The 24489-nt window shown below is 39.5% G+C and overlaps 1 protein-coding gene across 1 annotated transcript in view; it reads right to left on the reverse strand.

Annotated features, from left to right (window-relative positions):
• The window catches only part of LOC122812280 (venom factor-like), a 2973268-nt gene that overhangs the window by 59422 nt on the left and 2889357 nt on the right, over window positions 1-24489 (reverse strand). The gene's annotated exons all lie outside the window — the stretch shown is intronic.

The following is a 24489-nucleotide window of genomic DNA, read 5'->3' on the forward strand; positions in this document are numbered from 1 at the left end:
ACATTTGTAATACTCAAGGTCCACAAAAGCATCAATAACCCTTCCTTACTCTCCATTGTGGCAGCACAGGGTTCTAAGACTTACCCCTTGACTGTTTTCATTGATAGAATGCTAAAACCCACATTTGCTGAGAGGCCTCATATCCTAAGAGACTCATAGGACTTTTTGAGTTGTTTGACAAACAACCCGTGTAACATCAATTTACATTTCCTAACATGTGATGTAATAGATTTATTTACCACCATACCACAAGACATGGGGTTGGAATATTTCCATGTGGCTCTACTAGAGTTTATTATACACAGCAGTTGAAATCAATCTTGTCACGGACTATTGCCCTGATTCCAAAAGCCTTGTTTTCAGTGTAAGTGACCACTTACACTGAGAGCAGGTTGGGAGCAGGTGTTTTGGAATCTTATCCCCAGTATAAGCCTGTTTCTAGATAGATCTTACACAGAAGTAAGTCACTTACACCGAGAGCAGGGCTTTTGGAATCAGGGCAGACTTACACTGAGAGCAGCTCTTTTGGAATCTGGCCCTCTATGTCCTTATATTTAGATAACAATTTTAATTTTTTTAGGGTGAATTGTATAAACAAAGGTGTTGCAATGGGGGCTGCCTGTGTACCAATGTGCTAATTTAGTTATGTGGACATATGAGAAAAAAGTTTTTTTTTCATCTACGTATCACCTTCACTACAAATTACAAATTATATCTGAACTATTTGGATGATATTTTTATATTATGGGGGGGTACCCATGGAAAGTCATATATATATATATATATATATATATATACACACACACACACACACACACACACACACACACACACACACACACACACACACACACACACACACACACACACACACACACACAAATGTTTAGTTAAGGGACAGTTCATTTGACTGGCCAGAATGTATAAGGAACTGTTTGTCAAGGAATGTGAAATAGTTGGAAAATGTTTATGGGCAGAGGCTATCCTCCTATCTTAATAAATTCTATCAGAGCAGAGATTCTTTAAAAAAATGGGGTACTTATTTTGTCCCCCTGTTAGAGGTAGGTCTTACAATAAGGATGAATGGACAGAAAGTTTCTGATTGGTCCAGCTACACCTGAAGTGCAACATTGGTTAATACAAAGTCATTTGAGAGAGCAGTGGTACTTGGTTATAACTCTTGTACAAAAATGGAGAAATTAATAATAAACAACTACTGGAATATTTTTAAATGTGACGATGGAATACATAAAGAGGTTGGACAACATCTGAGTTTTGTGTACAAAATTTTACCTAACCTAAAAGGTTGTTGGAAAAAGACAACAATTAAAAGTTGAATCTTCTTAATGATAAAGGACCCAAATACTGTAGGAATTGCTCTCAATGTTCAAAAATACTTGAAGTGGAACACAGCTGTTGAGACAATTAAACTGGCTTAAACAAAATAATTCTCTATTGTGCTCACAACTAATTACAGCCTTTAAACTACTGGACAACCTTGAAAAATTCCCATCTCTTCACTCCATCATTCAGCCTTACACAAATAAGAAACCTCTGCGCTCCACTAACAAATCGTTACTCTCCATAATTAAACCTAACAATAATGCCGGATACCCCTTGTTTTCATGATGCATTGCTAATAGCTGGAAAAGGATTCCACTCAATTTAAGAACAGTCTGCAACCTGAAAGGCTTTAAATGCCAAATGAAGCAAGATCTGATAGATAAATGGATCTGCACCTTCACCACCCCTGGTTAAACGGGTACTAATATAGCCACATGAATTCATGCCATAACTCTCTGCTGCACAAAACTTTATGTACTATTATCACAACTGTACCCTCCTCTATCATCTCATTTCCTTTATCTTCTTTGTGCCTCCTCCATTCCTTCATTTCTATGGACTGCTATAACTTTTTATCTAAAAAATATTCGTGTACAACCTATGTAATTGTTATTTTTAATTGAAACTGTTTGTAAATGATGTAACACATTTCAAGGATGCCTGAATAATGGAACTGTTGCTCAAAGGTGCAACTTACTACTAATGGTGAAACAATGCAAATAAAGTCCATGTTGTGTGTATAATGGAGCTTTTCTCCCCGGCCTTCTTGAAAAATGGCACTACTTAGTCGGACTATCTCAAGTAAACAAATAACAATAAATAATTTGCAGGAACATGTTATGACTTTAAGAAACAAAAGTTATTACTCTACAGAAACTGAAAACAGTAATACTGGAAGAATTACATGGTAGAACCCTGGTGTTATACAAATGAAGATCCTGGCAGGAAAGTGTATGCAATGGCCAGAGTTGGAAGATGAGGCTGGGTACATGTTTGAAGAATGTATAACATAGCAGATGCAGGTAGACCTGTAAATGCCTAGCAAAGCACCACTGCATTCATGAGAATTTTCAGAAGGATGTTAAGTAAAGACACACTAGAAAACAGCAGACTGAAACTTAATGGTATTGGCTCAAAAGAACAGCAATACAAAATAGCAGACTGCTTCCCAATTTTGCATGTCCATATATGAGAATGTATACCTGATTGTGAGGGATGTATACCTGACATACCTCTCAACTGTCCATATTTTTGCAGAATGTCCAGATTTTTGCCTAATATTTTTGGTCTGTTCCTCATAAAATTTGTGGTTTTCTGGTAGATCACTGGGATGATCTAATGATTGAAGTCACCAACTAATGACATACATTTGAGTTTCAGACTTCATATCCTTCAGAAAATATATTAACACAAACCCTGTTACACTATCAACTTTCTAATTTTATAAGAACAATATTTAAAATCGGTCCCTGTTTTGCCCCCCCCCCCCCTTGTCAGGCTTTGTCCAAATTTCTTGCACTAGGAGGTTGAGAGGTATGATACCTGAAAAGGTTAGAAGTGTTTTTTAGAAATACAATCATGCCACAAGCTACACTGAGTAGACTGATAACATTACTTCTTGTGTATAGGTTATCAGGGCACTTAGTCACAGATAATGTTCTTCAGTCTTCATCAGAAAAATTTCACAGATTCATTGAACAATAGAACAATCCATTCTATTGGTGCTCCAGGGCACTCTGAAACTGGGTATATTCAGCCAGCATATGTTGGTATGAAGAAATTACAAAATACAGTACTGGTTGTAGAAGACAACGTTTTATTTCTTGCCCTTGTTGCAGAAGGGGAACATACTTAAGTGAATGTCTTATTAAAGCCAAGCACTTACTCATAAGCAGACACATCAGAGCACAGCTTGACTTGATTAAGCCAAGAGTTGCTGTGAGATTGAAACAGCATTTACAAAACTTTCAGTAAGCTAAAGAAAGGTCTTTTCAAGAATGTGATTACTGTACCTTTCATATACAACCAGAGAAGGTCCCAAGTTAATCTTAAGTGTGATTACTGAAGAGACAGATCCTATCTCACTTTGTGTTAAAGGTAGAAACACTAATGCCCTTTACAGAAGGCACAACAATCAAGAGAGAATTAGAATGAATAGAAACACTTTCCACTAAGAATAATGTAACTACAGAAGGAAAGGACTTTAATGTTCAACCTTTACAAAAACATGACAATGAACTTGAAGTTTCACAAGAATCCATAATTTCAGGTAATGACACATTAACCATTATCATAGCTGAGGTATTGTTAGAGAGTTAGGAAGCAAACCTAATGTCTGGCTTTTTGATGTCAAGATTTTCAGCTACAATGGGCAGTGTAATGGGCATTTCTCATTTCAAATCAAAGGACTCAAAATAAATGCCATTTTACTCTACAATGCAGTCATGTTTCTGAAATAGAAAAGGGTGAAAGTAATGTGGTATATTAATATTATTATCAGAATGTTGGTGCTGTGTCATACAGAAATGATGTATTGAATATTGTTTGTTTACATTATTATCAGAATGTTGGTGCTGTGTCATACAGAAATGAAGTATTGAATATTGTTTGTTTATACTATTATCAGAATGTTGGCAGCCCACATTTGGCTCAGTGTCATAAAGAGATGAAGCACTGAATAGGATGCTGACATCACAGGATCAAATGATACTTCAGGGAGTCAGCAGGGGCTGGAGAAGGATGATAAAACAATTTCGACTCATGTCTTCCTGGAACAAAGGGGGAAGGACATGGTGGGGATGGAAGGACTTAATGGGAAGTATCTGCTTCAAACATGGCATGGGACCATTTCTGGGTTTAAATTAGTTGTAAAACTAACAACTCACTACTATGCTGAATGTATGGCTACCCTTTAAATGATACTAGGCATGAGAAGTGTTATGGATTAAATGATAACCACCTGATAGATCCCTGGATGATGGCCCTATCATAAATGCATTCTCAAGTGGAAGCATTGCGGATGATGGCATTCAGAAATGTGATCCAGGCTGTAGTATATAATATATCTATGCAGCTGCATGTCATTCACAAAATAAAGTCTGATTACAGGCTATAGCTGTTCTCCTCACATGTTCTTTCTCACCCGTCCATTCATTTAATGATATCCACTGGACTGATTCAGCAATGATTAACCTCTTCTGATCGCCCTAATCTGATGGCAACATATTCTAGTTAAAGTAATTCTTATTGATCATACTGTCCCAGGTCCATAGTGTCACAGTTTTGCTGGACAGGCTCTAGGCCTGTTGGCTATCAAGGAGATTGATACTCCAGTTCCCATGCTGACACTTGCAGATGCTCATGTAGTAATACAGTTCTTATTCAGTTATTGAGTTTAAATGAGAGGGAGTTTATTCCATAAGTGGAGAAATCTACAAGACATGAAATTGTCAGGTTTCAGTCTGGTTGATATTAATTTTTACTAAGTCCGAGTGTCCTTTTGTATTCAGGTTGCCAAGACATTCTAACCAAAAAGTTTTAAATAGCAAAGTATAGTTAATATTATATATGTCAGGCATAGCTCACTTCTAAGAAGGTAAAAAAAATACAGAGATCACAGAGAGATATTATAGTCTTGGACTGTAAGACAAGCCTTGAGCCCACTGATTTTTTTGAGGAATCTTGTATTGTCTCCATCTGTACCAGCTGGCACTTCAATAGGTTACAGAGCAAGGGTGAGTATTGTATAACTAGACAGATAAGAGCTGTATACATGGGGACAACTACTCATGGATTGTGGTTTATGTTGCAACATGCTTATCTGGTTTGTTAGGAAGAACAATGTTCTTCCTAACAAATGGGACAATGTTAACAATGTTACTATTGTTTAACTAATATGTAATAAAATGTGTGCTTGTTACTATGTTACTAATATCTAACTAATATGTATAGAATGTGTGCTTGTTAAATTTTACTTTGGAGCTTTTCTCCCTGTGCTGAAAAGGGGCTTCCAGCCCAGTCGGACTCCCTACCCCCAGTAAACAAATGTAAAATAAATAAAATAAACACCAGAAAGTTACAGGAACAGATAAAACAGCATTTATTAAGCAATAATCTATGACTGGGTGTGGGTATCTCAGGACTTACTCACTGCTGGTGTGGTTGGATCATGAAGGCAAAGTGCAGTAAAAGAGAAGCAGGTGAGAAGAGAACAGATTATCTTTCTCTCTGTCTTATCTCAGTTTTTTTTTCTTCCTAAGAAATAACCACTTATGTGCTTTGGGAACTGAAGCTTTAGTGGCTAGTGTCATTGATTGACAAAAATCATGAGTGAATTACCAGAAAATCAAAATTTTTTCTGTGGGACTGGGCAACATTATGAGGAAAATTGGGGATGTTCTGTAACAGTCTGGGAAGTTTAGAGGTAGTACAATTTATCATATTATAGGTAATCATAAGTCTGAACTATCCAGATTATTTAGAATATCTCTTACATTCCTCACAATTTTGTCCTGTCCCAATCACAAACTAAACTAGTATATTCTAGCAGAATACTGGACACTGAAAAAGACTTGAGCAGCCAAACTTCTTTCTGTTGGAATATGCTCAATTTAAAACAGGCAGACTGATTGGGTGTCCAGTCAGAGTGCACACTTTTGAATACTAATGGACATCTGTATAATAAGCAATAAAGATAAAAGATGAGAGAAATGCCTTGGCATGCTAAAAGTCGTAGAGTTCAATTTAATAAGTTTTTTATTTTTTGTAACTGCTGTTTTAAATATGATGGATTCATGGAGACTGTAAAATGTATTCTTAAATGGAAAAGAAGCTGCAGCAGATAATGGGTGGTTTTTATATTGTGATTTTTAAAATACGTTTATTTAAGGAAGTTATTAGAAATTTTTATTGTGATGAAGTCATGCATTACTCAGACAAAAGTGCTTCATTAGTAAAGCTTCTTCTACTTTCGGCTTCTCCCGGTTAGGGGTCACCACAGCGGATCACCTGTTTCCATTTCTTCCTGTCCTCTGCATCTTGCTCTGTCACACCAACCACCTACATGTCCTCTCTAACCACATCCATAAACCTTATCTTAGGCCTTCCTCTTTTCCTCTTACCTGGCAGCTTCATCCTTAGCATCATTTTCCCAATATACCCAGCATCCCTCCTCAGCACATGTCCAAACCAATGCAATCTCGCCTCTCTGGCTTTGTCTCCAAACTGTCCAACCTGGGCTGACCCTCTAATATACTTATTCCTAATCTTGTCTACCCTCGTCACACCCAGTACAAATCTTAACATCTTTAACTCTGCCACATCCAGCTCTGACTCCTGCCTTTTTGTCAATGCCACTGTCTCCAACCCATATAACATAGCTGGTCTCACTACCCTTTTGTAAACCTTTCCTTTCCCTCTTACTGGTACTCGTCTGTCATAAATCACTCTTGACACTCTTCTCCACCCACTCCACCCTGCCTGCACTCTCTTCTCCACTTCTCTTCCACACTCGCCATTACTCTGAACTGTTGATCCCAAGTATTTAAACTCATCCACCTTTGCCAACTCTACTCCCTGCATCCTCACCATTCCTCTATCCTCCCTTTCATTCACAGACATATATTCCATCTAAATATGGCTGACCTTCATTCCTCTTCTCTCTAGAGCATATCTCCACCTCTCCAGGGTCTCCTCAACCTGTTCCCTACTCTCACTATATAACACAATGTCATCTGCAAACATCATAGTCCACGGGGACTCCTGTCTGATCTCGTCTGTCAACCTGTCCATCACCAGTGCAAATAAGAAAGGGCTCAGAGCTGATCCTTGATGTAATCCCACCTCCACCTTAAATGCATCTGTCACTCCTACTGCAGATCTCACCGCTGTCACACTACCCTTGTACATATCCTGTACCACTCTTACATACTTCTCTGCCACTCCTAACTTCCTCATACAATACCACAACTCCTCTCTAGGCACCCTGTCATATGCTTTCTCTAAGTCCACAAAGACACAATGCAACTCCTTCTGACCTTCTCTGTACTTCTCCATCAACACTCTCAGAGCAAACATCACATCTGTAGTGCTCTTTCCTGGCATGAAACCATACTGTTGATCACTGATCATCACATCCCTTCTTAACCTAGCTTCCACTACTCTTTCCCATAATTTCATGCTGTGACTGATCAATTTTATCCCTCTGTAGTTACTACAGCTCTGCACATCACTCTTATTCTTAATCGGTATCAAAACACTTTTTCTCCACTCCTCAGGCATCCTCTCACTTTCCAAGATTTCATTAAACAAGCTGGTAAAAATTCCACTGCCATTTCTCCTAAACACCTCCAAGCTTCCACAGGTATGTAATCTGGACCAACAGCCTTTCCATTCTTCATCCTCTTCATAGCTATCCTTACTTCCGCCTTACTAATCCATTGCACTTCCTGATTCACTATCCCCACATCATCCAGCCTTCTCTCTCTCTCTAATTCTCTTCATTCATCAGCCCCTCAAAGTACTCCTTCCATCTGTTCAACACATTCTCCTCGCTAGTGAGTACGTTTCCCTCATTACCCTTTATCACCCTTACCTGCTGCACATCTTTCCTAGCTCGGTCCCTCTGTCTAGCCAATCGGTACAGGTCCTTTCTCCCTCCTTAGTGTCCAACATTTCATACAACTCTCTATACGCCTTATCCTTAGCCTTTGACACCTTTCTCTTTACCATGCACCTCATCTCCTTATACTCCTGTCTACTTTCTTCATCTCTCTGACAATCCCACTTCTTCACCAACCTCTTTTTCCGTATACTCTCCTGTACTTCCTCATTCCACCACTAGGTCTCCTTGTCCTCCTTCCTCTGTCCAGATGTCACACCAAGCACCTTTCTAGCAGTTGCCCCTACTATCTCTGCTGTAGTTACCCAGCTATTCGGTAACACTTCACTGCCACCCAGTGCCTGTCTTAGCTCTTCCCTGAACTCCACTGCACAATCACCCTTTTTCAATTTCCACCATTTGATCCTTGGTGCTGCCCTCTCACTCCTCCTCCTCTTCTTGATCACCAATAACATTCTACAGACCACCATTCTATGCTGCCTAACTACACTTTCCCCCGTCACCACTTTACAGTCTCCAATCTCCTTCAAACTGGCCCTCCTGCATAGGATATAATCCACCTGTGTGCATCTCCCTCCACTATTGTGTCACCCTATGCTCCTCCCTCTTATTAAAATACGTATTCACCACAGCCATGTCCATCCTTTTTGCAAAATCCACTATCATCTGACCTTCTGCATTCCTTTCCTTAACACCATACCTACCCATCATTCCTCATCCCCTCTGTTCCCTTCACCAACATGCCCACTGAAACCTGCTCTGATCACCACTCTCTCACCTTTGGGTACAGTCATCACCACTTCATCCAACTCACTCCAAAATTTTTCTTTCTCATCCATCGCACACCAAACTTGCGGAGCATATGCACTAACAACATTCATCATTACACCATCAATTTCCAGCTTCAAAAACATCACTCTATCCGACACTCTTTTCACCTCCAAAACACTCTTGGTATTCCATTCCTTCAGGATAACCCCTACCCCATTTCTCCTCCCATCCACTCCATGATAGAACAATTTGAACCCAATTCCAATACACCTGGCCTTACTTCCCTTCCACCTGGTCTCTTGTACAGACAATATATAAACCTTCCTTTTGTCCATCATATCAGCTAGCTCTCTCCCTATACCAGTCATGCTGCCAACATTCAAAGTTCCTACCCTCACTACCACACTCCTAAACTTTCTCCTCTCTTCCTGTCTTCGGGCATGCCTTCCCCCTCTTCTTCTCCTTCTCCTCCTTCAGCCAACAGTAGCCCAACTTCCACCAGCCCCCTGTTGGCTAACAGTACTGGTGGCGGTCGTTGTTAACCTGGGCCTCGACCGATCCGGTATGTAAATCTGTACTGGTTTCCGCATATCTCATTTGGCAGATGTTTTATGCCGGATGCCCTTCCTGACACAACCCTCCCTATTTATCCAGGCTTAGGACTGGCACGAAGAAATGCACTGGCTTGTGCATCCCCATTAGTAAAGCTATTTTCATTTATTTTTCTTCGTTCACATTTTTTTTGTATTCATTTTTATCACTTTCCATCCCCCTATATTAGAAAAGCTATTTTAATTTATTTTTTTCTCAGTTCACATTCTTTTTGTATTTATTTATTTTTATCACTTTCCGTCCGCTTTTGCTTCTGTTTTAATTTTTCTGATTTTGTGTATTCAAGAATTTTTTTTTACGTTTATTGTTTTAGATTTGTCGACTGGTAGTGGCTGACTGGATGAAAGCCCCTCTTCAGCAGAGGCTTAGAAAATTTCCATGTACAAATTTTACAGATACAGTACATAGAGAAGGCTCTGTCAAAAATTACAAATACAGTACATAATCATCAAAGTTACAATATAGCAGTCAAAAACAGCATCTGCATTTACAAGTACAATACATATTCTTTAGAATTACAGTACAATACAAAGTAGTTAGCACATTCTCGATAAATTGTAAGGTGCAAAGTACTATGATTAATATAGGGATGTAATTCCCATATGGCAACAAGCAGAAGAGATGAGGAATTCTGGTCTGTTTCCATTGAAGTTGTGCAAATTTCTGCTGATGTTTGAGGAATGCAGAAATCTGAAGCTGGAGTTTAAATTGGTTTACCCGGCAATTTTTTTTTTCATGTGAACACCAAAACATTTATGGAGGTTTTAGAAGCAGTGGTGGAATTAAGAGAAATTTAAACAGAAAGTGCTTAGCACTAGTTGGCATAATGATTAAGGTCTTCACCTCCCATGCACAAGGGACAAGGTTCAATCCTGACCTTGAACCAATGACTGTTTGGAGCTTGCATGTTCTCCCTTTGTCTCTGTGGGGTTCCTCCCATTTCCAGAAAACATGCTGAGCATTAATATCTCAAACTCACCAAGAAATGTTACACTCAATTCCCATAATCCCTTATTACTGTTCTTTAATTTATTTATTAACTTCCAAAGTTCACACAACTTTATCTGTATATTTACTTACTTCATGCCTAGTACCTTGGTTCAGCAATGTATTGACCTTAGTCTTACCATATTTCTGCTTAGTTTATTGCCATACTACGTGAAAATTTCCATATATGTATTGTATTGTATTTCTATCCATTCTATATATTTCTCTATTGCATGTTATGTAATTACTTCAGAAGTATGTATACTTAAAATGTGATCTGTGTTTATCTTTGTTCTTACTATTTGTCCACTTAAACTTTTTTCTAGGGAGCTTTTCTCCTCGGGTCTCTGCTGAAAAAGAACTTCTAAGAACTCAGACAGACTAACCCCGGTTAACAAATGTAAAAATAAATAAAATAAATTAAAAAATGGAACTGTGGGCAGCAGCACAGACTCTACATGGTGCCCTATAAGGGAAGAGTTGAATAGACTAACCAATCTGGGCATCTACTGTGGCACACTGTATCCTCAAGATAGGAGAATATGGATTACAGACTATGTGCCATGGCAGGGCTAGCCATTTGGTGGTGTAAAATAAAATATGGCTCTAGGTGATTCGGTCATGTTGACTAGTGGTGCCAAATGGGCAGGGAGGATGAGGATCCAACCTATGCCAGAGAACCATACTAATGAGGGGTGTATGTGTCCCTAAGCCCAGCAATCCTGGCTCAATAAGCTACTGGCCGGCTGGTGTCCAGGTGCCCAGTCTGGGATATCTGGGATAGCTCTGTTGAGCAAAAGCTGGATGGAAAACCATTCAACCTGCCAAATGTGAACTAAGAATTACTACACTTAATCTAGGTTTACTGTCGATGACATGATGGTATGGAGGATGTTAGACATACTATGCAGCCAAGAGACAAGATGGAAAGGCAATGCAGCAAAGCCATTTGGCTTGTGATCCAGAGTCTAATAATCAGAAGGAGAACAGACTAGAAATGGTGAGAGATGTCATCAGAATTATTGATAGACTCATGGCAATCAGACTCCAGTCTAATGATAGAACAGTATTCGTAATCTCAGCCTATGCCCCACAGCAGGGTTATGCTAGTGAAGAGACGAGTACATTCAGACAACAGGAACTGGTGTTGATAATGGGTGACCTGAATGCATATACTGGGAGAGAAAGTACAGTTGGTAAACTTTTACCATAACAGTAGATGTTCTCTTCCACTGTTGTAGTATTACTAGCTAAAGGGATCCACCACCTAGGACTGTGCAATGTTCATCCAGTATACCAAAGTCTAATGACCTTGTATGCGCTGTACATCACAAATATGCTCCCTGCTCAGGATGTAGGGCATGAAGGTGATATATGGACATAGTTACCCAGAACTGAATTTCTCCACTGAGAAAGTCTCCATAGCACATATGAGCCCATGCACATCCAGAAGGAAAAAAAGCAGAAGAAAAGGGGAGACCTTCAGTCAGAACAGAATCCAAAACAAAAAAAAGAGAACAAACAAGTGGGGGGGGGGGGTTGGAGGGAGGGATTAAATACTGCAAGTTGAAAAGAAGGAGATTTACTGTATGGTAAGATTTTATACAACTGCACTATGTCCTACTATGTAACTGCTGCAGTATTCTTAACTATAGGGAGAGTAAAAAAAAGCTCAAGAAACAGAATGGCAGGTGGCAGGCTGAATAGAGCCCCCAACAAACCCATACAAAATGTCTCTAGCAAAACCTACTCTGACTCTAGAGACCCTATCCAACTTGTAATGCTTTGTAAAGGTATGTACTAAAGACCAAGTAGCAGCTTTAATGATGGAACTGGTGTCTACCCCCTTGAAGAAAGCATGAGGAGAGTCAACATCCCTAGCAAAATGAGCTCTAACTGAAATAAGCAAAGATTTGCTATGAAAGAATAACAAAAAGAAATGGCCTTAGATATCCAGAATGAGATGGTTTGCTTAGAATCAGCCAAACCCAATGTTCTGAGATGAAAAGAAACAAAAAGCTGGTAAAACTTATAAATGGTTTTAGCTTTATCCAAATAGTACCTGAGCTGTCTGAGCAAATCTAAGGTATGCAAGATCCTTTCACTAGCAGAGTGAGGAGAAGGGAAAAAGGAAGGAAGTTGTGCTGACCGATTCGAAGACAATTCCTTAACAACCTTGGGCATAAAAGAAGGATTAGTATGAATGGACACCCTGTCCCTGTGAAAAACAAAAACAGAGGACTTGCCATAAGGGCCTGAAGCTCAGAAACCCTTCAAGCAGAAGTAAGGGCCAGCAGCAAGACAGTCATCCAGGTACAATGTTGTAAAGAAGCAGAATCTGCAGGATCAAATGGAGCCCAAGTCAAATTTTCCCAAATAAAACTAAGGTCTCAAGGAGGAAGAGTAGGTTTCCTTGGAGGCATAAGATGCAAGACGCCTTAAAGAAATTGTTTGACCTTAAAACATGATGCCAAGGGAGGATTCAAGGGCAGACAAGCAAAAATGGCTGACAAATGGACCTTCACAGAAGAACAGACCAAGCTAGACTTGAGCAACTAGACAAATAGGAGAGGACCAAAGTGACTCTCACTGAAAAACAGTCCTGGTTGCGAGCATGGCACCAGACAGAAAATCTTTTCCATTTGGACATATAAGATTTTTCTGGTTGTGGGTTTCCCCGTCTCCTGTAAAACCCAGAACACATCCTCAGAAAAGAGGTGCCCAAAACGGATCAAAACCCTATCACCCACAGTGTCAGCTGAAGAGTACACAAGTGAAGATGGATGAGAGACCCCCAGTCCTGTGTGAGGAGGTCCAACTGGGGAGATAACTTGTGGAGATTGTTCCTGGCCAGATGCATTAGAGGGAGGAATCAGTGCTTTCTTGGCCGAAAGGGAGTCACTAGTAAAAATTTTGGGAAGTCCAGCTTAATCTTCTGCAGGACTCTTGGAAGTTGAGGAAGAGGAGGGAAAGCATAAAGAAACACCCCTTCCAAGGAAAAGAAATGTTGCCCATCTTTCATGCCAGATGGCCTGGCACTCTGGAACAGAAGAGAGGGAGCTGCCTGTTAAGAGGGAAGGCAAAAAGATCTACCTGAGGAATACCCACCAATGGACAATGTCCAGAAACACATCTACACGAAGCATCCATTTGTGAACCTGTGATTTGGACCTGCTCAAAGAGTCTGCCTCTAGATTGTGCTATGAAGGAATGTATATTACCTGAAGAGTTAACTGATAACTGACAGCCACCTCCCAAGCCTGAAGAGCCATGCTTAGAGAAGGTAAGATTTTGTGCCTCCCTGCTTGTTCACATACCTGTAGTGTTGTCTATGTACACCTTCAAGGAACCTGGAAAGAACATGGGGTGAAAAGCCTGAAGGGCAAGAATCAGAATTCTCCTCTCTTTAATGCTGATATGGTCTAACTTCTGATGGAGGGGGGAGCAGAGACCCTGAACTTTCAGATGATACATGACCCCCACCCTATGTCTGAAACATTGATGAACAGTTCTTGAGAAAGGACTGGAGGATGAAAGGGAAGGCCTGGCATGAGAGCAAACTGTTGAATCCACCACTCAAATTCTTGTTTTAGACAAGGAAGGAGAGGCACAGTGAAACCCAAAGAACAGCAATGTTGCAGCCAAACTGACCTGAGGTATCACTGAAGCTTCCGCATATGCAGTCTTGCAAGAGGGAGCATTGGAAAAGAAGAGGCCATGAATCCCCAGGACTGAAGAAGCTATCTGGCTGGAATGACAGCCAGATGAAGAAGAGACTGAAAGAAGGTTGTCAATGACAAAACTTTTGGAGGTGGAAGAGAGGCCAACATTGGCACTGTCTGAATCCTGCACCTCAGATACACATAATCCTGAGATGGAGTCAAGATGGACTTTTGGAAGTTGATACTGAATCCCAGACAAAGAAGAAAAATGGTGAACTCTAGATCCTGTAATGGATGACTGAGCGAAGGTGCCTGAAGTAATAGGTCATCTAGATAAGGAAGAATCTGAATGCCTTGGAGCCTGCAGAAAGCAACTGCAGGAGCTATGCATTTTTTGAATAACTTTGGGGCAGTAGAGAGGCCAAAGGGCAATGCAGAGAACTCTAAATGAGAGGAAGAAACATAGAAATGTAAAAACTTCCTGAAAAGAGGGTGAATAGGGTTATGAAGGTAAGCATCCTTCAGATCCAAAGAAACCAGAAAAGCCTATGGGAGTAATAGAGGAAACTGGGTTTGAAGAGCAAGCATCCAAAAAGAGGGGACCATGAGAAAGGTGTTGAGTAGGGAAGAGATCGAGAATATTTTTCCAAGTGCCCTCCTTTCGAGGAACCAGGAACATCCTGGAATAAAAACCCTTTCCCACTTGGGACACTTGGGAAGGGGGAACAGGCTGAATGGTTCCTTAGCTCACCAGGGATCCTAGAACCTCTGGGAAATGAGGAAGTTGCTCTAGAGGAGGTTGAGGAATCTCTGAAAAAGGAAGGAGAGACTTCCATGCAATGAAGAAACCCTGACAGGTGATAGAAAGAACCCAAGAATTTGAAGTGATGTGATGCCAGTTTGGAAGATAAAGGGAAAGCCAAATGTTCAAAAGAACCTGGTTTAAGAGAAGAGGTGAACTGTAAAAGAGAATCAGGCTTGTCAGATGAAGGATGCTTCTGGGCCACAGAAATCTGAGAAGCCTTAGTAGAGGAGGCTTGCCTACCACCCTTCCTGCCCCTAGAGGCCTGGTGGGGCTGGATGCAGACAAAAGCAAATGTAAAAGAATAATTCCTCTGGAAATTAAGGATAGGAAAGACAAAAATATGTTTAAGATCCTGCAAGACTTTGCCTTTCTCTTGAAGAAACTTAAACAGGTCAGCAACAGCAGTCCTAAACAGATGTTTATTATCCAAAGGAGCATCGAACAACTTGGCCTTAATGTCCTCAGGCAGAGACTGATGATGAAGCCAAGAATAATGCCTCATGACAGACTCAAAAGCCATAGCCCTGGAAGAGGCATCAGCAACATCATAGCTACACTTAATGGAGTGGTGAGTCACTTGACAGTAGAACCTAAAAGAGATAAAGCAAAAGATTTGCCTTCAGAATCAGGGAGGTCAGAAATAACCTGACAAGGCTGACCAGTCAAGGCTACAGCATATCTGGTTATGAGGGTCTGGTAATTAATAGCCCTAAAGGCCACATAGAGGCAGCGTAAACCTTCTTACCAATCCTCTCCATTGCCCTACTATCTTTATAAAAAGGCAAAAGTTTGGAAGAGGGCAAACGCTTGGAACGTTTGTCAGAAGAGATTGACACCACAACAGAATCAGCAGAAGAACACAAATAAAATTTGACACGCCACAGGAACCTTATAGAACCTATCAGCTTTCTTAGGAGCAGAAGGCTGAGAATCAGGAGGTTTGGAAGCAGCAACTAAAGTATTTAACAAGGCAGCCAGTACAGGCGGAACTGCAGATGGTTTAGGAGTATCCACTTGAAGAAACTCATACTATCTCCACTGAATATCAGACACTTGAAAAGAATGCCACTTAAAGTATTTCATCATCTTCACAACTGTATCCTTAAAGGACAATTCCTAAAAAGGAGACTTAGGGCTAATACAATTCTCATCAGAACCATAAGTTAAAGGTGAAGGCATTTGTGAAGAATAGGACAAGGACCCTTCATCCAACTCAGAATCCTAATCTGAGGAATCCTGTTCCCTTGGCCATTTAGAAGGCTAGGGGTCCAAGGAGGAGCAGGCACCAAAACCCCTTGAGGATGCTTCAGAACCCTTAAGGCAGAAAACAAGCCCTAAGTAAATACTCTTTATTCCCTTTCAGAATTCTTAGAACAGACCAAAACATGTTTCTTCTTTTGTCTTTTCTTGGAAGGAACATCATCTCTAACAAATCCCAGAGGTTCCAACCCATGGCAAGATTCAGTAAGAGTACTCAGAACCTCTTCCCTGACCAATATCACTAGAATCCCTCTAGGACCCTCTAAGATAATCAACAGTGGTTCCCGCTCAATGTCTGCAGTAGACACCTGCAAAGCCTCAGAGGATGTGTGAAAAGGCAGATCCATGCCAGCCTCTGATGGGATCGCAGCAAAGGAATCCGATGTAGAAGCCAGAAGGCCTACAGAGCTATCGCCTGCTACTAGAGGGACGTCTGGTGGTGGCTGGATAGCTAAAGAATCTGGCTGAGCCTTCATGGCCTTCTTCTTACCTAGTGGGAGTATCTCGAGGTTAATGGATTCTGCATTGCTACCTTGGACTAATTGTTTAAGCCACTGGTTTTCAAGATAAATGGCCATAGAAGACAAATGGCTTTAGAGTGTCTCAGGCACAAATACCTTACCAATACTACAAGAGGTATGGTCTTGAGAAGCACCCAAACAAAAAAGACATTATTTGTGATGATCCTTATGGGAAATTTGTCTCCCACACTGACATTTTCCCTTCTTGGATGACATGAACACTAAGTAAGCAAAATAAAATACAAGACCAAAAGAAAGAAAAAAAAATGACCCCAATGGGGTACTTATGTGATGGCTAGTTATTCAGCGCAGCAACAAGGCATTCAGACCAATGAGGGATAATGGCATTAGGACTGGCAGCAAAGAACTGCATCCATACGTCATTTTTATGCCCCATGTCCTGAGGGGGAGCATATTTGTGATGTACAGCAGATACAAGATCATTAGGCTTTGGAATACTGGCCAAACGTTGTGGTGCCCTAGGCGGGAGATCTCTATAGTTAAGAATACTGCAACAGTGACATAGAAGGACATCAGATATGAGGACTGCCTGGGTCCACATGGGTGGAGCACTAGGAATAAAGAAAGAAAGTCCATTCTAGATTTCTGTCTGGCAAATGACTTGATAATAGCCAACAAATGATTCAGAAAGAGCCACAGTCACAAGATCACATACAAGAGTGGCCAACATGCAACTCAGGTATACTTCCTCCTTGTAAGGAAAGGGCACTGGGGTAGAATCCATGATTGGAAAGCCATCAATGGAGAAACAGTCGGCCCAAAGAATAAACCACTGGTTGCCAAAATCAGCTGATAGCAGTGGTCATAGAAGGCTCTAAGGTCAACAGAGACCAGGATTAAGACCTGGAAATTGACTGGAGAGAAAGTACAACAGTTCAAGGAATTACTCAGGCCTCTAGCTCCCCAAGAAGAGGAGGAAATTGTTAGAGCTGAAGAAAAATGGCAGCACCTCAAAACAGCATATATGAGGACTTACAGAACAGATATGTAGCTGAACCAAATATGGAAATAAGGTACATAAGGAAAGCTGGTGGTGGGATACAGAAGTCCAGGAAGCCATTAAAAGAAAGAAGGAGTTCAGGAAAAAGTGGAAGACAGAAAATATGGACCAGGCTAGTAAGGAATATTGGTTGGTTAACAAAGAAGCTAAGAAAGAAGTTACAATAACAAAGAAAAGAGCATCAGAGGCACTTTACCAGCTTTTAGAAGGTGACTCAGTAGGTTTCACAAAGAAACTATATCAGGTTGCAAGTTGGAAGGTTGGAAGTCTGAATGAAGAGGTCAAAGCTAGAATCAGAGGGGCTGCAACCAAATGGCATAGAGTGTCAGGTGTAGTGCATGACAGAAGAATGCCAAAGAAGCTGAAACTAAGGTGTACAAAACAGTGGTGCAACCAATACTAATGTATAGTACAGAAACCTGGTCAGTAAAGGCAGAGCAGATGAGGAAGCTAGAGGTGATAGAAATGAAGTGCATAAGATGGGTGGTAGGATGCACACTGGGACAGATGAAGAAATGAGGACATAAGAGCAGAAACCAAAGTAGCTCCAATTGCATAAAAGATCAAAGAGAACATATTATGGAGGTTTGGGTACATGTGCAGAAAAGCAGAAGACAACCTGGTGAAGAAGATTTGAGACAGATAGGGAATGGGCAAAAGGAAACGAGGGCACCAAGTGGTGGATGGATTGTGTGAGAAAAGATCTGCGATGGTCCTGCATGAATGTCAAAGAAGGCAGAAGTGTGGCATTGAATCAAGAGAGATGGCTGCAATTAATTTAACACCCCGACCCCTGGTAGAAGATAGGAAAAAGGTGGTTGATAATTATGATGATCGCTCTGATGGGAGAAAGATCTTTAAAGGTAGTGAAGGAAAGAGAGGTGCCCCACAAAACCAATTATACTCTTCCAACAAAAGATGTTTGAAAATGTAAAGAAATGGAAATCAGCACTAAAATAATTAACTTAATGTTAGTGGAGTCCACGGAGATACTGTTGCAGGTATGAGAAATGTTATCATCTGAGTAGTTATCATGTGACACTGAAGTATTTAACTGCTGCTAGAATTCAGTGAGATTTGTTTGCCTGAGAATGCCGGCTTAGGCTTTTTTACTTGCAGCATTAAATGTTTTTACTATTAAATGTTTTGGACTTCATTGGTTCTTCCAGTCTGACATGTTTTTCAGTGGATTTTGGCTTTATAATGGTATGAGAGGAAGAGCAGGATGCACAAGAGTAAGAAGGGGGTGGAGTAGGCATTTCATAAGTGAACTTAGTCATAGACACCAAGGACATGCAAAGACATTGATTGTTTAAATGCACTTTAACGAGTTTGTGTTTATAAGGAAATATAAAGAAAGCGCTAATTGGAACATGGATGAAGTGAGCACACATCAGCCACTTAACATGCAGTGTGGCACTGTGACTATCTGAGCAGCTGAGGAGCACTCTTGGTAGGAATAAAAACATAGACTGGGGGAAGTAAGCAAAAACAAACAAAACAAATATATGTGCTAGAAGTTGATTTATCAGCATGCAATAACAATAAGACGGGCAAGATAAAACGCTGGTTTAATTAATGTTAAAAATAATTAGAAGGATATTTTAATATTCTAGGTGTGAGAATACATCTAACCCTTAACTGATAAATATGTATATAGGTGAACAAACCATAAACTAGGTAACCAATACAACCAAATGATGCAGAAGGAAACAGCGACAAAATCCAGATCCACAAAACCAATTTATTGAGCAAAACACAGCAAGGATTTAGCGCTTTCGTTAAGACTGTAACACAAACTTCTTCAGAATCTAATCTGCAAAATGCGACAAAGCTCCAAATGGAAATGACAAGAAACAACTGTATAAAGTGTCAACTTGCCAAAGATTAATGGGTGCATGTAACACAAAAGCTGGAAGCAGGCATTGAAAAAAGCTGACATACATAATAGATGGTTATAATAGCTTCTTACTGTAATGGCTACACTATCCATACTATTTTGGAATGTGAATGGCCACACAGGTATAGACTAAAAAGTAAAAGTATTGATTTACATATTAGAAATGCAGAGTGCAAATAGCAATCTTACAGAAGACTCATTTGGAAAGGAGTGGGCATGTGAATTTGATAAAGAATAGAATTCAGGATAGATATTCAGCCAGATATCATGGACAAAGGAAAAGGGAGTACTTATACTAATTGCTAGAGGAGCTCCAATACTGACAGAAGAGGAACAAATATAATAATGGTAAATTTGGGGAAGTAAGGGTCTATTGGCAAGGGAGGGGGTTATGTTGGCATGCATTTATATTCCACCTAAAACTGCTATTATGGAGCTTAAGAAAATTTTGGGAGCAATAATCAGATTTTCAGTAGGGAATATTACTTATAAGTGGGGACTGGACCTTGATTTACAACACTGAGAATGTATCTGGGGGACCTAGAAGGGAAAATATAACAAAAGACAGTAAATTTCTGAACAGATTTATGAAAATATTTGCTATGGAAGATGTGAATTCAGTAGTAGGAACAGAATTTGCATGTTATTACCCAAGATACAATAAATGGGCTAAAAACATGCATTTAATTGAACACATCCAATAACTATTTCTGATCGTGCGCCAATAATAACTAAGATAAAAATTCAGAGTCATGAAGTAAAAATGACACACACTGGTTCTTCCTCACCTATCTGTTAAATGTCCATAATAGATAAAAGAATGGGAAAGGTGCTGCCAAAATTGATAGATATGGATCAATGTGGTTATGTGGAGAGGAGGCAAAATTTTCACAGCATAACTAGAAAACTGATGATCCAGAGGGAAGCAGAATGCAAGACAGTGCCTTTGTTGTTGGTGGTGGTGGATCTTGATGCAGAGAACGGATTCAACAGAAACACATGATTTTCTGAGTGGGGTAATGGAAACATTTACATTCCCTGATACAAGAATATGGCTAAGCAGAAGATATATGAGGGATCAGATGCAAAAATTAAAGTGGTAAGGTTACTCTCTGATAAACTGTGTCTCAACGGAGGAAGGAGAGGGGTGTCTTCTTTCTACTTTGTTATTTGATTTATATTTAGAGCCATTGGCAAAGAAAATAAGGGACTCAGAAATTCAGGGATATAATTGATATGGTGATCAAGAAAAGTTGGCCTTACTCATAGACTGTTATTTTGTACTTGATAAAAGCAGAAAAGGACATCTCAGTGTTGTGAAACATTCTGAGACAGTTTCAAATCTTTTCAGGATATAAAATTAATGGAGATAAAACAAGGGCTACAGCGGTAAACTATGTACCCACACATGAATGGTTCAGCAATGCTCACATTTATGGAGGCATGGTAAAATTAAATATGGATTATAATGGATTTTGTTACGGCAGTTAAGGATATGTGGGAAGAGACTAAACAAAAGACAATACAAAAACTGAGAAACTGCAAGCTTTTGTTTTTGTATGTGGATAGCAAAATTCAAGCAATGAAAATATTTTAAGTCATTTAGTTTTATATACAGGTGAGGCACATTTTTATCAACCAGGGGAGAAGTTGTGGATAATAACTAATAAAGAGTTGAAAGATTTTATCTGGGAGGGGAAAAGAGCAAGGGTCATGTGGGATAAATTGTTCCTTCCAATAGAACAATGTGGTTTAGGATTACCTGATTTGAAGGGACATTTTAGAGCTATACAGTTAAGGCTCATATACATATTATAAGCAGAAAGCAACAATTAATAGTGGAAAGGGATGATGATGAAGCAGGGGAGAAATTCAAGAAATAAGGAAAGTGTGGGATTTTGGATGCAGATTAAGGAGAATAACAACAGCCATACAGAATATTCACAAATTAGCAGAAAGTATTTTAAGAACTAAGCCAACATGAGAATGGGAAAAGGAGATTTTGCTGATAAGAATGACTCCAATTAGGGATACAGAGAATAGGCAAGTGGGACCTACAATTTACTGGTGAAAACTGGCAAATGAACCAAGGTATTGGGAGCAAATAACTAGAGAGGGAAAGAGTGTGAACAGGCAAAAAAGGCATCTGAACTGCAGGCTTGAAACCATCTTCCCTATCAGGCATTAATATCAGACTATAGGAAAACAGAAAGAGATAGGGGAATTCTAAGTGAAATGCCTGCTCTGGTAAAGGTTTTAGTTGAATCTAGAATGGAAGTTGCTGTTAAAAAAGTGATAATTAGTAGGGCATACGAAATATTGTGTGGTAACTATAGGAATCAATCAGAGGAGTTTAGAAAAGATTGGAAAGAGAGAGATCGGATAAGCAATTCACAAGGAAACAATGACAGGATATATGTATGGCTCCCAAATATAGAGCAAAGTCCAGAAGATTTAGGAGTTTTGCTTGGAAGCATTTGCATAGGTATTTTTCACCCTAAGCAGAATCCAAATAATTTGTCCTCAGGTAGATGGCAAATGTTGGAGTTGTGATTGGGAAGAAAGAGGCAACTGGGAGCATACGTTTTGGGATTATAATGAGTTGACAGACTTCAAAAATTCCCCTATAATGCACTCTGTCAGAAACCTTGGGTGAGCAAATGAGTATAACTAAGAACATTTTTTTTTTTGAGCTGAGGTACAGGATCCGAATTGCCTAGGAGTAGTAAGGCCTTGTTAAGTTTAACTCTGATGGATACCAAAAATGAATTGAATTGAATATTGTAACAGAGATAAAAAATGGAAGTGGGATATTTAGAATGGAGTAGGAGCAAATTAAATAAAAAATGGAAATTGTAGGAACACTACATGCAGAGTAGTATTTTTGGGGGAGGAGTGAGGTTTCAGGGAAGGCAGGAATTGATCAATGTATGCAATGTTGGACTGATGATGACTATACAAAAAATATATGTGATGCATAATGTCTGCAACTGGGAATATGTTAATATGGTTTGTTTTATAAAAATGTATGTTTATGTCTTAAGTGATAATTTAATACAGGTGTTAAAAATATGGGAATACACTAAGCTAAAATACTTGGGACTAAGGGTGGCAAAGAGATAAGGAGACTCACCAAAGGAAAAGTGGGACTACCAGTGGACTAGAATAGAAGCAACAATAGAGATGGAAATTAATGATTAGTGATATGGAACAGTGAATGCAATCAGCGAAAACATTTGTAGTCCCCGTGTATTACATGTAGCAAAGGCATTTATATATAATCCAAGGAGAACATACCGGGAAAAATCAGGAAGGACATAATGAGACACATACAAAGTGATAAGAAACCTAGAGTGAATTGAAATCAAATGTTTTACTGATAGGGAGCTGGTTGTTCCACATTTATATGAATACTTTAGAGTGGCAAAACAAAGGAGTGCCAGTAGTACATCAAGTAGCACACTCATTTTTGGTGCTGGAAGAAAAGAAGGCTGTGGGTTCTATTTCCACTACAGATGACTGGCTTGTTGATATTGCTGTGCAGTATTAGGGGAGTGCTGCACTCCTGATTGTGTTGTCCTTCACATGAGACATTAAACCAAGTTCCCATCTGTCTGAATTGGTAGTAGCTCAGGTGGATGTAAAACAGCTCATGGACCCTATCAAAAAAGTAGGGGATGCTCTTAAAGTCCTGCTCAATTTTCCCCTAGTAGTTTAAATACCTTCTTTGAGTATCTCCTGAAAAGAGGATAAATAAAATAAATAAAAAATAAAAAAATCTCAAGATAGTATATAGTCTTCAGGCATCAGAATGCAGATTAAAATGGAAACTGATGATATTGAGAGATGTGGCAGGGTAATAATTTAGTAAGAACGTTGAATATTTCCTCACAAGCAATAATGCAGCAAAAGAGAAATGTCAGTTAGGAAACATTTATGAGTATTTTACAAAAGCGTTCAGAGAAAATGAATATCAAAAATTGAAATTCATTAGTAGGCTGTGGGATTAATAAACCACAATATCAAATCAATATGACAGTAGCTAAGACATGGTGGGAAGCATAGGAGAAAGTGCAGTACTGGAAACAAATATGAGAAAGGGAAGAAGGGACAAATTGTGAAAGTCTGTGCAAGAACTTAGGTTTACAAAGGAGAGTATTGAGATACAGAGGGATTTATACAGTTTTAGGAAATATGACAAAGAAGTACAGAAAAGTCATCTTGTGGGCCCAGAACTGGTCGATTTGCTATAAGAATCTAGTGGAGGAGAGGCAATGAGTAGGAAACCGTGTAAGTGGACTATACCAGGCCATTGTTAGAGATGTATGGGAAAGCAAGTCAAGACAAGCTGACAGGCCAAGATGAGCAAGAAAATAGCAAAAGAACTGTGGGAAGAAATTTATAGGACACTGAGGAAAGCAACTATGCCCAGGGAATTTAGAATGTTTGGGTGGTAAATATGTGTACATATATTTCTACACCCCAAATATATTACATGGGATTTTCCAGAAGCAGACTAAACTTGCTGGAGATACAAGCTGAATCAAAAGGGAGACTGAAGCTATATATTCTGGATTTATCAGAAACTACACAACTATAAAGAATGGCTAACAGAGCTGAGACAATGATATGCAAAGACTGGCATTTAGCAGGGACATTTTTTGTTTGTGCCTTACATAATAGGGAATGTAAAAGCATTATTAGCACTTACACCATTAATGACAAAAAGTGATAACAAGGAATTGGAGGTCAGGAAATTAATGGAAGAAATAAGGGAAAAGGAGAGGGAGATAATGAAATGTGGTCCAAGTAAACTACATAAAGGAGATACGGGAGATGAAGGTACATATGCAGTAGGAAAATAGGGCAATCAATAAGATGTGGTGAGTGTGAGAAATAAAGCCAGAAAATGGGAGTAAGGGGAGAGTAGATAAGTAACTGATGTAGAATGAGGAGAACTATAAGGTCAATAACATAAAACTATATG

Source organism: Protopterus annectens, chromosome 9.part0, assembly GCF_019279795.1.
Source record: "Protopterus annectens isolate FY-2018-M chromosome 9.part0, PAN1.0, whole genome shotgun sequence".
Taxonomy (NCBI): Eukaryota; Metazoa; Chordata; order Ceratodontiformes; family Protopteridae; genus Protopterus; species Protopterus annectens.